General features: G+C 36.2%; 1 long non-coding RNA gene across 1 annotated transcript; it reads left to right on the top strand.

The window, feature by feature from the left end:
• The first annotated feature begins 1,112 nt into the window (after nt 1–1,112).
• LOC131256513 (uncharacterized) lies at nt 1,113–2,484 on the top strand. The gene is made up of 4 exons (XR_009176857.1): nt 1,113–1,208; nt 1,313–1,509; nt 1,887–2,028; nt 2,111–2,484. It is a non-coding gene; the product is annotated as an uncharacterized LOC131256513 (long non-coding RNA).
• The last annotated feature ends 12,315 nt before the right edge of the window (nt 2,485–14,799 follow it).

Genomic DNA, 14,799 nt, shown 5'->3' with positions numbered 1-14,799 from the left:
CTTAACCTATAACCTAACCTAAACCTAAACCTATAACCTAAAACTAAACCTATAACCTAAACCTAAACCTAAAACCTAAATGTATTCTCAAATCCCTAAACCTAAACCTACACCTAATCCTAATCTCAACTCCCTAACATAAACCTAAACCTAAACTTGAAAACCCAAACCTAAACCCAATCCCGAACCCGAACCCGATTTCCTAAACCTAAACCTTAACCTATTGTCAATTACCATAAATGGAGGGGTACTTTCATCTGTGACTGTCATGCATTCTTTTATTAGTTTTGCAAGTTAACATAAATTTAACTCTAATCAATGCTTATACAACATGTTAGGTGCCATGCTCTGAAAATCATTTGATCTATAGTTTAGACCCTGAATGTGTCTAATATATACAATATGTTAGGTGCCATGCTCTGAAAATCGTTTGCATCTTTAGGATTCTCTCGTATTGTAATATTTTCATTTGCATTGCTTTTATGATTTATCCATTTCGTTTACATCTTTAGGATTCTCTCGTCTTTTCAATTGTTTCTTGGTGGTATGCTGGCAATGGAATGAAATTTAGGCCTGCGTCAAATCAACTCAGGTTTGATTTGAATTACTTGTAATATATTAATGTTTAAAACTTTGCCAAGCCTATTAAAGACTTCAATATTCCACTGAAATGACACATCAGCATGGCCCGTTTTAGTATATTACTCTGTTTTAGTATGACTAATTTTAAATCCTTTAGATTCTAAAGGACCCCTTCATAAACCAGAGCTTAACTATAAAATAAATTGCTTGCCAAGTATTGAAAATTGAGACTCTATGGTAGTGCTAAGCCAAATGATGGTTCAACCTGTGTTTAAAATGAACTTCAATCTCTATTTAAAATGCCATTGCTACATTTCAGGAGTACATATCTTTTCAGCTTCTTACCCTTACTCCATTTTCTTCCTGATTTTTTCGCTAAAAAAACCAAGTATATATCATTGGGTCTAAGTCTAGTCCAACTTTCAAGTTGTTTCAAGAAACATTTTTTCATTTTCTTGTTTTTCTTCTCTATGTTCTCGCAGCCAGCAAGGTTTATTTTCTCTATAATATATTGTTTCTCATCTTATAACAGGTAATAAAAAGAGAAAAGATGGCAAGGCTTTGAGAGCAGATAGCTGTGCAAAAGGCCAAGGAAACAGAACTGAATAAAACAATTCACATAACGGGTATTGCAATTTCTGCTATTTGTCTAAATCTGGATTGGAACTTTGGATGACTACAAGTTTCACTTATTATATTTCTTTTCTTTTTTCTTTATCCCTTTCATTAGAGGAAATGATGCGGGCAAAACAAATGTTAGCAACTGTCTCATGAAATCTCCCCTTACTGGGGTTAGTATGGCTGAGATCCTTGCCAACACAAATCTAGATCAAGAACAACGACAGTTGTTGGATGTCATTCTATCTTCTGGAGATTTGGTTTTACAACTTATCAACGACATTCTTGACCTCTCTAAGGTGGAGTCAGGTACAAGTTTCATTTATTTTCTAGTAAGGCATGTAGAGGTGACTTATAATTTCATATCTATGGACTTGAGAAATAAATCAATACAAGTGGTAATGTGTTTGAATTCAAGTACCTTACACACAATTCAAGTTAATTGTGGAGTTAAGAAGTCTTGTTACAGTTCTTTTAGTTTCCTTCTCAAAGTACAATCTCTTACTAGCGGTAATGTGTTTGAATTCAAGTACCCTATATCATTGTGTTTCCATTTCAACATATTCTAGCATGTCTTGGGATATTTTGGCTTATCTTTGTTTACTAAAGACAATTCAATTTAGTATTGGCTAAAATTGTAGATGAACAAGGCACATTAAGTTATAAGTCTTTCAAACTTATTGCAGATTGCTGATGCTCTTTTACTACAATGCAACAATGACACGTGGCATATTGCAAAAGCTTGAGGTGGCAGCAAAAGTTTTTAATCTCTGGTTTTAGATGCTACAATAGGTTTAAAAAAAGTGGTTTGCATGCTAATTTTAGAAGGTGACTTCTGCTTCTCAAATTGTTTTCCTCCTCATGTTGTAAAACTTTTCCTGTGGCTTCAATAGTCCTATGGTGATTGCAGGGAACATGATAAGAAAGTTTGCTTGTTGGGATTGACTTCACTTCTTGCACTTCCTGCGGACCAGTTACCCGGAGAAGCATTGGAACGTGTGTTTAGAGTAACACTTGACCTGCTTGTTGCTTACAAGGATAAGTTGCAGGAACTGCTCATTTCATTGGATGCTTTTTCTTTTCTTTTTCCTCTTTCCTTTTCTTTCTACTAATAAACTCAAATTCGTAACTGAAAATCAATGTGCATCATGCTTTCCTTATGATCACTCTTTTTAGTTTTACCTTTTTATTCCACTTATTTTGGGTCTTCCAAGAGGCTCGATAGTTCATCCTAGCTCAACTACACATGCTTTTGACTGAGATTTAACAAGTAGGGATAGCCCGATAGTTTTTCTACATATTATACACATGTTTCACTTGGAGAAGGTTTTTCATGTTAGTATTTTTAGAGTCTTTTATTGGGGCTATGCAAGTTTAGAACTGCTCCTAGATTAATCCTAATAAAGGATAGTTAGCTTCTATAGTCTTTGTACTAAGATTATAGATAGATGGATTTTGGCTCAATGGATTGAGGTGATTTGTTAGACAAGATCTACATTAGCTGACCAAAGTCAATCTACAACACATGATTTGGATGTAGTATGATAATGAGCTATGCAGGTTCATTAAAATTGTGGCTTTGAGTGTGGTGGATCATTTTAAGATACAACGTATGTGCAGGGTCAAAGATTTAGCCAATACCTTCAAACCATGGCTTTTGGATCAAAGGATTGAGGGTGCTTTGCTATACATTATCTACACTGGGCTCTAAACATGATTCATCTGTCATTTGGAGCATTCTTTTTCAAGAAAACAAAAAATAGAGCCAACAAAATATCAAGTTGTGTTGGACAAAATGGACAGTCCAATCAACTTTTGAATAATTTATTGTATTTTATTTATGATGTTAAACTTATATGTATTTATGTGTGGATGAATGTGATGTGGATAAGATTGTCTGTGTTTGGATGGATGTAGTTTATGTTTGGATGAATGTAGTTTATGTTTGGATGGATTTACGTAGTTTGGGTTTAGATGGATGTGAATGTGAATATGATGAAATATATTATATAACAGGTGCATATCAGGAAGAATATCTGTGAAATTTATTGTAACAAGTGTATATCAGGAATTTTGTGCTGGAAATTGGAAAAAAAAAAAAAAAACTGAGACTTTTACCTACGACAATTTTTGTAGGTAAAAGTTTTTACTTATTTTTTACCCATGACAATCTTCGTTTGTAAAATTATTTTTACCTACAAAAATGTTCTTCGGCAAAAGTTTTTGCTTATTTTTTACCGATGAAACTTTTCATAGGTAAAATGTTTGTACTTATTTTTACCTGCGAAAATTTTTGTTGGTAAAAGTTTTTTGCTTATTTTTTACCGATGAAACTTTTTGTTGGTAAAAAGGTTTGTAATGATTTTTACCTATGAAAATTTTCGTTGGTAAAAGGTTTTTGCTTATTTTTTACCGACAAAACCTTTTGTCGGTAAAAGATTTGTAATATTTTTTACCGATGAAAATTTTCGTTGGTAAAAGTTTTGTAATTATTTTTACCTATGAAAATTTTCGTCAGTAAAAGTTTTTTTCTTATTTTTTACCAATGAAAATTTTCATCGGTAAAAGTCCTGCCATTGCCGACAATTGAAATTTTCATCGGTAAAAAACTTTTGCGTCGGTCTTTTACCGACGAAAATTTTCATCGGTAAAACCTTTTACCTACAAAAAACTAACTTTTAGCGACGAAAATATTCGTCGGTAAAAGTGAGTTTTCTTGTAGTGAGATAGTGGCAGCCATTAATGGTGGCAGTGAGCGACATCCAACAAAGAAGATGAGTTTCAAACCCTCCTATTGTTGCTATCATGGATTCTTACGCATGATGGCCACTTGCAGAGGAATCCTGGCTAGACTATCACATTTTGACGTACGATTACTAGTCCTTTCTCAGACTATTTATTTATTTTCGGTGTGGTCAAGAGGGTCACAATCACCATGGAGGGAAGCCTTTCATCACCATTACTAGCAAAAAATCATGGTGGTGGCTAGTTTTCAAAGGGACGGTAGGGGATGAGGCTGAGGCTGCTTTTGGGTCAGGGTCCCCCCCCCCCCCCCCCCTTAAGGTCTTTTTTATAATTCTAATATAATTTAATGATTGATGCCAAACTACTTTCTAGGTTAAATCAGACTGTTTGATTGATAATCTGTTGATGGCATGATTATATTCGCAATCTTAAAGTTTAAACCTATGGAATTGAAATCTGTTGTGTTAGCCACCACAGTGACCTCAATCAATGAAGATTTTATAGATTTTGACTCTTAATATTAGGATACAGTGGTAGAATTACATATGGTTGCGTTTGTGTTTAATGTAGACAATCACTGTCTGGCATAGATGTAAATGGTGCAGAGTAAACGTCGCCAGTGGTGTAAGGCTAAGACACCCATCTCAATAGAATACCCTATCAATATAGGCTCTCTATGACAAACTAAGCCATTTACATGATCTATCATCACATATCTCAATACTAATGACATAAGAGGCATCACCAAGATCATTCATTTCAAATATTTGATATAGAAATATTATGGTATTGCTCAAAATTCGTGTTTCACTACTAGCCAACAAAATGTCATCAACATATAAAACTAATATGATGAACTTGTTCCCACTGATTTTAATGTAGATACACTCATCTACATTGTTTTTTATGAAACCTTATAAGTAAATCACTCCATGAAACTTCAGGTACAATTATCTTGATGCCTGTTTCAACCTGTAGATGGATTTCTTTAGCTTACAAACCATATGTTCTTATCTATTAACTACAAAACCTTCATGTTGCAACATATATATGTTCTCATATAGAACTCCATTGAGAAACACAGTCTTTACATCCATTTGATGTAGCTCCAAATTTGTATGAGCCACAAGAGTTATTATAATTCTAAATGAGTCCTTTTTAGATACTGGTGATTAGAAAGTCTCATTAAATATAATTCAATGCATTCACATTGATTAAAACCCTTATCAATAAGTCTAGTTTTATATCTTTTAATATTACCTGTGGAGTCCTGTTTGGTTTTGAACACCCATTTACAACTAATCAACTTTCTTCCTTAGAGTAACTCAAGAAGATCGCATACTTTATTGTCTTTCATGGATTATAATTCATCCTATATGACATCAATCCAACAAGAATGGTTAGCATTTTTTTTAGCTTTCGGCCACACCATTCTAGTCTGGGGTCTCAAGTATGGTGTACTGTACGACAATACCACAATCTTGTAGCTATCTAGTGAAGAGTTCTGAATTGCGACCTGATTCGTCATATCCGCTATAATATTCACCACCACGGTTAGACCTTACAAACTTAATCTTCCCATCGAGTTAATTTTCAACTTCAGCTTTATTGATTTTAAAAGCATATAGGGCATTTGATTTTTCACTAATAAGATAAAAGTATCCAAAATGAGAGTAATCATTTATAAATGTGATAAAATATTTATGCCCACTCTAAGATGTTATAAGGAATGGCCCACAAAATATTTATGTGTATCACTTCTAAGAGTCATCCATTCCTTATTACACCATTCTTTCTGGTTTTGGTCAGTTTACCCTTAATACAATTAACACATATTTTATAGTCGGATAGGTGTAGAGAATGGAGAATCTCTTCTCACACCAGCCTATCCAATCTCCCATGAGAGATATGACATAATCGCTTATACCACAATATGGAGAAATTTTTATAATATAGTATTCGCTTAGATCCCATTTTATTTCTATGCATGACATTTACATTATAACGTATGATGCAATCAAATCTAATTGGTATATGTTGTTCACCATAGAGCTGGTACCAATATAATTGAATCAAAATAAATAATCAATCTTTAATTCTCAAATGTAAAATGAATAACTTAATTCATCTAAATGAAAAAATAGAGATCAAATCATGCCTTATAGAAAGCACACAAAATGTATCTACTAGATTTAATAAATGACCTCACCCTAACCTAAGTTTATATACTCTGACTGCCTTCACGTCAACTTTAACGTCATTACCTACGTATACTGAGCATTCCACATTAGTTGGTGGTTTGATCTGTTGCAAGTCTTACATAGAAGTATATAAGCATGTAAATAGTTGTTCTCAAATCTATCCACCAAGAATCTACCGACATATTAGTTAGATTAGATTCAAAACAAACCAGGATAGTATTATTACCCTTCTTTATGAGCCACTACTTTATGCCGTCTTTCTTTTGATAGCCTAACTTCTTGCAGATGAAGTGATTATTCCTTTTAGTCTACTTGTTACTCGATCTATTCCCAAATTGATTTTCATGATTTCCAGCTGGATGACTTGAGGATCCCTTATTATAACCTTGTTTCCTTTTTTTTTTCTTCATATTATGTCCATGTCCATGTCTTGAGGTTTCTAGATTAACATTATATGCCTTGCTTAGTTTCTTGAGCCTTTTCTCCTCTTGGACACATTGAGAAATCAATTCATCCAACGTTCATTTATCCTTTAGTGTATTATAGTTCACTAGGAAGGTACTGTATTGAAGAGAAAAGTTATTTATGACCATGTAAACCAGTTGGTCATCTTTAACTTCCGAGCCCAACGAGCGGATCTTAGAAACCACTTTGAACTGCTCTATGGTGTATTAATGAATGTTTCTTTTTTATCATAGGATGAGCTAGTTGATTTATTCAATAAGAAATCCACTTCAGCCTTTTCCGATTTCTTAAATCGGTTTTCTATTTCGGTCAAGAAAACTTTGGCCTTATCCACATTAGGCATGACACCCTTCATTGTCTCAGAAATCGAGTGCTTCATGATTTTGATACACATACTGTTGGATTTGGATCGTGCCTCGTAACGATTAACCTCTGACTCAATAGCATTTTCAAATGGCTTTGGAGGTTTTGATTTATTCAAGGCAAGGTCTAGCTATAAGCAACCTACGAAAATTTCTACAGACTCTTTCCATTTAACATAATTAGACCTAGTTAATGCAGGGAAATGATGCGTTTGAGTAGGAATTGTAACGGATTAAAAAAATACTCACATTGACAAATTATTTGTATAAAACTATTCATAAATAAAACTGAATATCAGGTAAATTTATCAATTCAATTGTTTGGGCTCTTCAATTGAATTACTTGGAATGAAGAAGTGCCCAACTAAATCAACCCTAGTGAGAATCGGTCACATCATCATTACTCTTCTTGTGGGAGAAAGTCATGACATGCAAGTGACTCTCGTGAATATGAAGTCAAGTAATATTAATCATGTAAATATGAGATACTCAACACCTGTGGGTGAGATGAGTGTCTCAATCTTACACAACTAGCGACGTTTACTCCACACCATTTACATTTATGCCAGATGGTAATTTTCTGCATTTTCATCATCGTCTGCATTGAATGCAAACGCAACCATATGCAATCCTACCATTGTATCCCAATATTAAGAGTTAAAATCTATAAAAGCTTCACTGATTGAGGTCACTGTGGTGGCTAACACAACCGGATCCAATTCCACAGATTTGAACTTCAAGATTGCAAATATAATCTTGCCCTTAACGGATTATCAATCAAATTGTCTGATTTGACCCATAAAGTAGTTGGCAACATTCGTTAAAATATATTGGAAATTTCTAAAAGGATACACATGGGTAGGTTTCTCTCTCCTTTCCTTTTAAATTAAGGGTCTTTGCCAGCTTCTATAGTACGTGTCTAAGGCATAACTGAAAAAGGTCAGCATATGCCTAAATTGGACCTCACAAGATATGTGAATTTGGTCAATTGACTTGGTTGGAAAAATTGGTTGCAACCCATGCACATTGAACTCAAGCCTAATAAATTCCCAACCCAAGATGGCCCTTGACAAAGAAAATGCCAGAAGCAGGACAAAAATAGGGCCTAAAATAGTCTAAACAATAGGCTCGAACCAGTTCCTGAACACACGACCTAATCATATGGCTCACCATGCAACGTCTACAAATTAAAGCCCATTAGAACTCTGGCCCATAGAGATGTGCTAACGAGAATGGTTGATGGCCATTTAATTGGTCCAAAGACAGAGCCCACAAATAAAATGAAGTGGGCTAGTAAGCTCACTGAATAACAAGAGAAAGAGTGTGTGTGTGTGTGTGTGTGTGTGTGTGTGTGGAGGGATCATTTGAAATAACTAAAAAAGGGCCTTAAGGGCTCGTTTTTTTAGTAGAACCAACACTAAAAAAGAAGAGGGGGAAAACTCTGACCCTAATGTAGCCTCAACCTCATACCCAACCATCCCTTTGCAAATTGGTCACCACCGCGATTTCTGGCTCCTCAATGATGACTGTGATCCTCTTGACCATGCCAGAAACAATGGCATCTGAATCAATAGCCATAGAGGAGACCATCGATCGTATGTCAAAATGAGATAGTCTAGCCAGGATGCCTCTGCAAGTGGCCACCGTGTGTAGGAATACATAATAACAGCAACGAGAGGGTTTGAAACTCATCTTCTCGCTGCCACCATTAATGGCCACTACTATCTTCTTGTGGGAAGGCAAGGATTGGCTAGTGTAACACACACCACCGATGTGGCTGGTGTGTTGACATCACCAAGTTTTTTGGGTCTCATCATGAGATATGAGTTATGTTCAAACTGTCCGTCCACTTAGTGAGTTGGTCGTAAGGCTTGAGCTGAAAAATAAATGGATCAAAAAATCAAATGGACCATATTGTAAAAAGCAGTGGGGGATTAAACGTTTACTATTGAAACCCTTTTAGGGGTCACAGAAGTTTTGGATCAACATTATATTTGTTTTTCCTTTTCATACAAGTTCGTGTGACCTTATTATTAGATTGGATGGAAACTAAATGTTATCGTGGGCCTATGAATGTTTTAAAGGTGAGAATCATTGTCCCACTACTATTCGCGGTGTGGTCCACTTTGAGCTTTTTATATGACTCATTTTTGAACTCACAGTCTAAAATGCTCTTACCAAATGGATGAATGGTGTGGATATAAGTAAATACATCATTGTGGAGCCCATATAACTTTAATATCTTTTGAACCGTTCATACAACTCGGAGCTGGAGGAGCGTCAGTGCTGTCTTCGCACAACACGTACCCACACCAGCCAGGTCGGTGGTGTGTGGTACACCAATCAATTCGCTTCCACTGTATTGCAACAGGAATGTACAGCTTCGGAGAACTTGGCTGAAGTTTTCTAATTCATTCATCATTTTAAATATTGGGACCCACATACTGAGTGGACTAGATTTATTTTTGGAAAACTTATAAAAGGTTGGATGAATCTTATAAATGGATTGGATGTGGCACGTGTGTGCCATTTTATTGTCATTTATGTTCCCTTTACATTTAGCCTTTATTGCATGCATGTACGTTCAGGGAGGCACAAACAATAAAGAGGAGAGAAAAATAACAAAAGAACCGAATACATACACGGATTAGTGCGGCATTATTATAGGGCCAACTTGATGGGAAAAGGATTGGCTACTCCCCAGCCACTAGCCAATGGCCAGTGGTTAGTGCTCTGTGGACCCCCACATGATGTATGTGTCTCATCCATGCCGTCCATCTATTTTTCCATATAATTTTATGGTATGAACCTAAAACTGAGGTAGATCAAAATCTCAAGTGGGCCACACAGTGTTTATTCAACTCTCACCATTAAAAACTTCTTGGGGCTATAAAATTTTTGGATCAAGCTGATATTTGTTTTTTTCCTCCATCCAGGTCTGTATGACCTAATATACAGGTTGGATGTCAAATAAACATTACAGTGGGCCCTAAGAGGTTTTTAATGGTAGACATTCAATCAATATTGTTTTCCCATGGTGTGGTCCACCTGAGATTTTGATCTACCTCATTTATGGGATATATAAGTCATTAAAATGATCTGTAAAAAGGATGAACGTTATGGATAAAACACATAGATTATGGTGGGTCCACAAAGCACCAACCACTAGCCACAACGTCGCTAGCCAAACTGCATACACCTTGATGCATATATGCTATATCTATGCCCCTTAAAATGAAGTAGATCCAAATCTCAAGTGACCCTACCATAGGAAAAATGGGTGATTGACCATTAATAACTTCACCTTCTTCCTTAAGAAATAATTACATGATCTTACTCTATTCATGGGGAAAATAATTACTTTAATCATGGGGCTCTCTGTGCCTCGAACCTAACTCTATGTATCTCGGACCCACAAGGGATTAAAAAGAAGAAGAAGAAATTACAACTATTTAAATAAAGAACTTGAACCAACTCGAACCAAGATGCGATTTTAGACTTAGACTCCAACTCAAACACTCTAAAAAGGTAACTTATTATAAATAGTAAACTCTATTATTTATATAGAGGAATTCTATTCCTATTAGATTTTGTGGTTTTTGGTGAAAAATAATAAATATCCAATTTGGCCTAACTACGTTATTCTCCTAACTTTTTAAACCCATTTTCATATTGGACACACTTCTATAACTCCAAGGATGAAAAGTTATACTAGAACTAAAACTTATTATTTATAATAAAAGCGAAACTAAATGGACTTTTGACTATTGATCTGATGGAATCTTGCAAATCCAGTGTTGGCAACCTTGTGCAGCAGGGTTGGTTGGCTTAAAAAGTTCCTAATGCCCCAAAATCATATATAATATGTCGAAAAACTCATTCCAATTTGCAATATACAACTGATTTAAGGTTCTGATGGTGTGGATTTTTTCTAACTCCAATTGGGCCTTCTTTGGTTCCAAATAAACATCACCAAACATTATGGTGGGTCGTAGGAAATTTTTAATGGTGCATCGTTACATCACCACTTTTTTCCTTTAGTATGGTCCACCTAAGGGTTGGATATGCCTTATTTTTTGGCTTAAGCCCTAAAATAATGTGGAAAAACTAATGGTTGTGGTGGATATAGAATACATATATTAAGGTGGACCCCACGGTAAGGCTGCACCGTCTTAGGTGGACGTAAATTTCCTGCCAAAGCCTTTCAGGAAGTTCTTGCGCTCGAACCTTGGTGGGGCCCACTGTGATGTTTGTGAGCAATCCATCCCTTCAATGGTGGATGTTCAATGCTCACTGTTCCTATTGTGCGGCTTGCTTAAGTTTTGGATCTGTCTCATTGTCGGACTTAACATAAACAGATGGATGGGACATATTTCTCACAAACATCAAGTGGGATCTACTAAGAGCATTTATCACAGAAACCACCACACAAAGTGACAGTAATACAGTATGAAAGCAGAAAATTACAAGAGATAGAGATTGTTCAATCCGAATAAGCCTCAAATTAACTCAAGCTATGCCCTTGAGACACTAGAACAAATTAGAAAGCTCTAAGATACCCCAAATCCCGATTACACCTATATATATATATATATATATATATCCCACACTCAAGCAATTTTGTGTGCACTCGATGACACCTTCGATGACATCAAGAAAACACGAAAATGTTTTAGCAAGAAAAGATGGATTTTTAAAAAAATTTCAATAACATGATCGTGCACCTATTCGATGGCATCGAGCAGTCTGTCACTGATTGATTTACACATTTAAGACATCAACAACAAAAGATATGTAACATCTTGGATTTTTGTTATTTTGGATTTTCAAAAACCCTTGAAAATTTTCATTATAATTAACTTATATTGTCACTTACCGATCATTAACATTCGATGTTATCCTATACACGAGTAATACCAATAAAGAACTGCACAAATCCGATTGATCAACCGTAGGAAGCCAACGAATCCAGCTGATCACTTAAACACCGAGTTTAACCACACGATCTATTCACGTGGGGCCCGCATTTAGCTAACCTATCACTAACTAATCAAGACTACCACAACTAGATTAAAGATTTACCCAAAGATGAGACAACTAGGGGTCAGATCGTAATTAACAAACCAAAGTGATCCAATTATCCATTTAGCCTACAAACCAACGGTTTAAAGTGATTATGACTGAATCATCATTTTCACTAATTGCAAATATGTCATATTATGCACATAGTTAATCCAAACCATAATCATTGCCCACGAGAAATCTTGCTACCTAATTCATTTCAAAAATCCATTGATTATTCAAACGAGCTTTAGACCTCTCGTTAGTGGGCCATTAGTTCCGAAACTATAAAATAATGTATGTCTCATTGGGCTTGATGCCCATCGTGGGTGGCGAACCAAGAAAGTTCTTAAAACGGCTTAACTTGGGCCCTCGTTAGTGGGTCATTAGTTCCGAAACTATAAAATAATGTATGTCTCATTGGGCTTGATGCCCATCGTGGGTGGCGAACCAAGAAAGTTCTTAAAACGGCTTAACTTGGGCCGAAGGCTAAGTGCTTGCAACGTGCAAATTTCCTAGGCCAAAATCTGAAACTTAAGTGAAATAGACCTTTCACTCTTTCATGAAGTTGTGACTTTCCGACTATTATATCACAACCAAACTCAAGGCATGAGTTAATGATATTTTCCTACTCATATCCATATAGGCATGGCCCCGATCGACAATTGGTGACCGTTAAACAGACTTCTAATCATATCCATTGATTAATACATCCAAATGATGGGCCAATTATATCCACACGTAGATAATCATTAAGGTTAACTATCCTATGGTGTATATTGACATGTACACCCCATAATGAGCCCTAGAGGTTAGAAACACTCCCATAGGGCTAGTATAATGAAAACTTAGCCCTTGGGGCCATTTGTGCAACATCTGACACTATATAAAGCCCTCATTTGGGCACCCCCTCTCCCAATACGAATTTACATTTTTTAAAGGAGGGAAAGAGAGAAAGAGGAAGAAAAAGAAGAAGAGAAGAAGAGTGAGAGTAGGAGTGGGGAGGCTTTAGTGCTTCCCTTTATCGGTTTCCTCTAATCAAAGTCCTAGCATCGATCATTTTCCTCCCCCGAATTCACCCCATTCGCGATTGGGAGGTAAGAAACAAACCTACTTCCCAACCTAGGTTTTTCTAAGATAAATTGTATGGATCTCACGTATTTCTTGGTATTTGTATAGGAATTTGTGATTTTTCCCAAATCCATAACCCTAAGATCTTAAAATCGAAGATTTCTTCTTAAAGGTGTGAACCATTATGCTTAGGGTTCCATTTATCGACCCTTGAGGGTCTCATTTAATGATTTATTGTGGCGAATGATTTGTAAATAGCTAGCATGTTCATATTTCGTGTTTGATTGTAATATGTGTCATTGCTTGTCTATGCATGCTTACATGGTTGATTGAATGCACTGATCTGTTGATGCTCACGTGATTGATTAAATGCTCCAATGAATGTATTACTCTATTGTTGCTCACATGTTTGATAAAATTTTTAAGTGATTGAATCCATTATTTCATTGGTGCTCACATGTTTGATGAAATGCCTAAGTGAATGTATTGCTATATTGATGCTTACATATTCGATGAAATGTCTAGGTCATTGCGTAGTAGTATGTACACTATAATTGCATGATGCAGTGTTTAGTTCATAGCGATGCTTATGATTTCTACGATGTTGGGTCAGTTGGTAAATCGCCCAAATCAACGGGTGGCCCGAGTTAGGGCGGTCACCTTAGGCATGTTCAATCGACCTGGGTGAACATGGACAACTGACAATAGCTGGACTACACGGGATGCTTGCGCCCAATGCCGATTATGCCGAGGTTCTCCAAGGTTAATCAAATTAGTCCATTAGCCGACTAATCATCTATGTTCACAATGTATGATAAGACCAAATTGAATATAGGATACCATGTTCCCAATGTATGGTCCACTCATAACCGTTAGTGTGATACAATCCCCTAAGACTCATAAGCCGAGCATGGCGGTATGGGACACCATGTCCGAGCTGTCAACTTACGCTGGGATACGAGCCTCCCTGTAGTGACCAGTGAGTACTAATAGAGGTGATACACCATTGTTCGAATGGCCCCCGTCAAATTATTCAGTTGTTGGTTTCATGCCAGAGTACCGTTCTAATGACTCGGATGTGAATGGAATTCGGTGGCGAACCCTTTCCTTATGTGTTTGGTTTTATGTGACAAGCCCGCACCTCAGAACTGAGTGATCATACTCGGTTTGGGTGACAACACATACCGAGTTGATCTTCATACATTTAGGTATCATACCGTATACTTGGAATAGTTGATTTGTGAGATAAATGGGTGATACCTAAATTTGGATCAAGGGACATTGGTAAGGAGTCGCTATGTGTGGCAACGAATCATTTGATCCAAATAAGGATTTATGATATAACGTCGGTATCCTAGCTTCACAAATATGCTGGATGAATTAAACTTAATAATTACTCGGCTAACATGATCATTCATCGCATCACATTAGTTTAGAATGCAGTGAAACATGCATTGAAGTCACATGTTGAGGAAGTGTTGTCATTTGCGAACCAGGTGGTCGGAGTCGCGTGTGAGGGAGTGTTGTTTGGAAAGGGCATGCATCATGTCATATCTTCATATACATGTTTAACAAGAGTATTTAGAAATTGTTTGATTTCTTATTTATCATTAACTGCGTTGATTGTGTTGATAACATGTCTAACTTAGAACTAATGAAACTACTGAGTTACCTACTCACTCCCACCTGGGACG

This window comes from Magnolia sinica, chromosome 9 (assembly GCF_029962835.1).
Source record: "Magnolia sinica isolate HGM2019 chromosome 9, MsV1, whole genome shotgun sequence".
NCBI lineage: Eukaryota > Viridiplantae > Streptophyta > Magnoliopsida > Magnoliales > Magnoliaceae > Magnolia > Magnolia sinica.
This window is presented reverse-complemented; position numbering and strand designations above follow the sequence as displayed.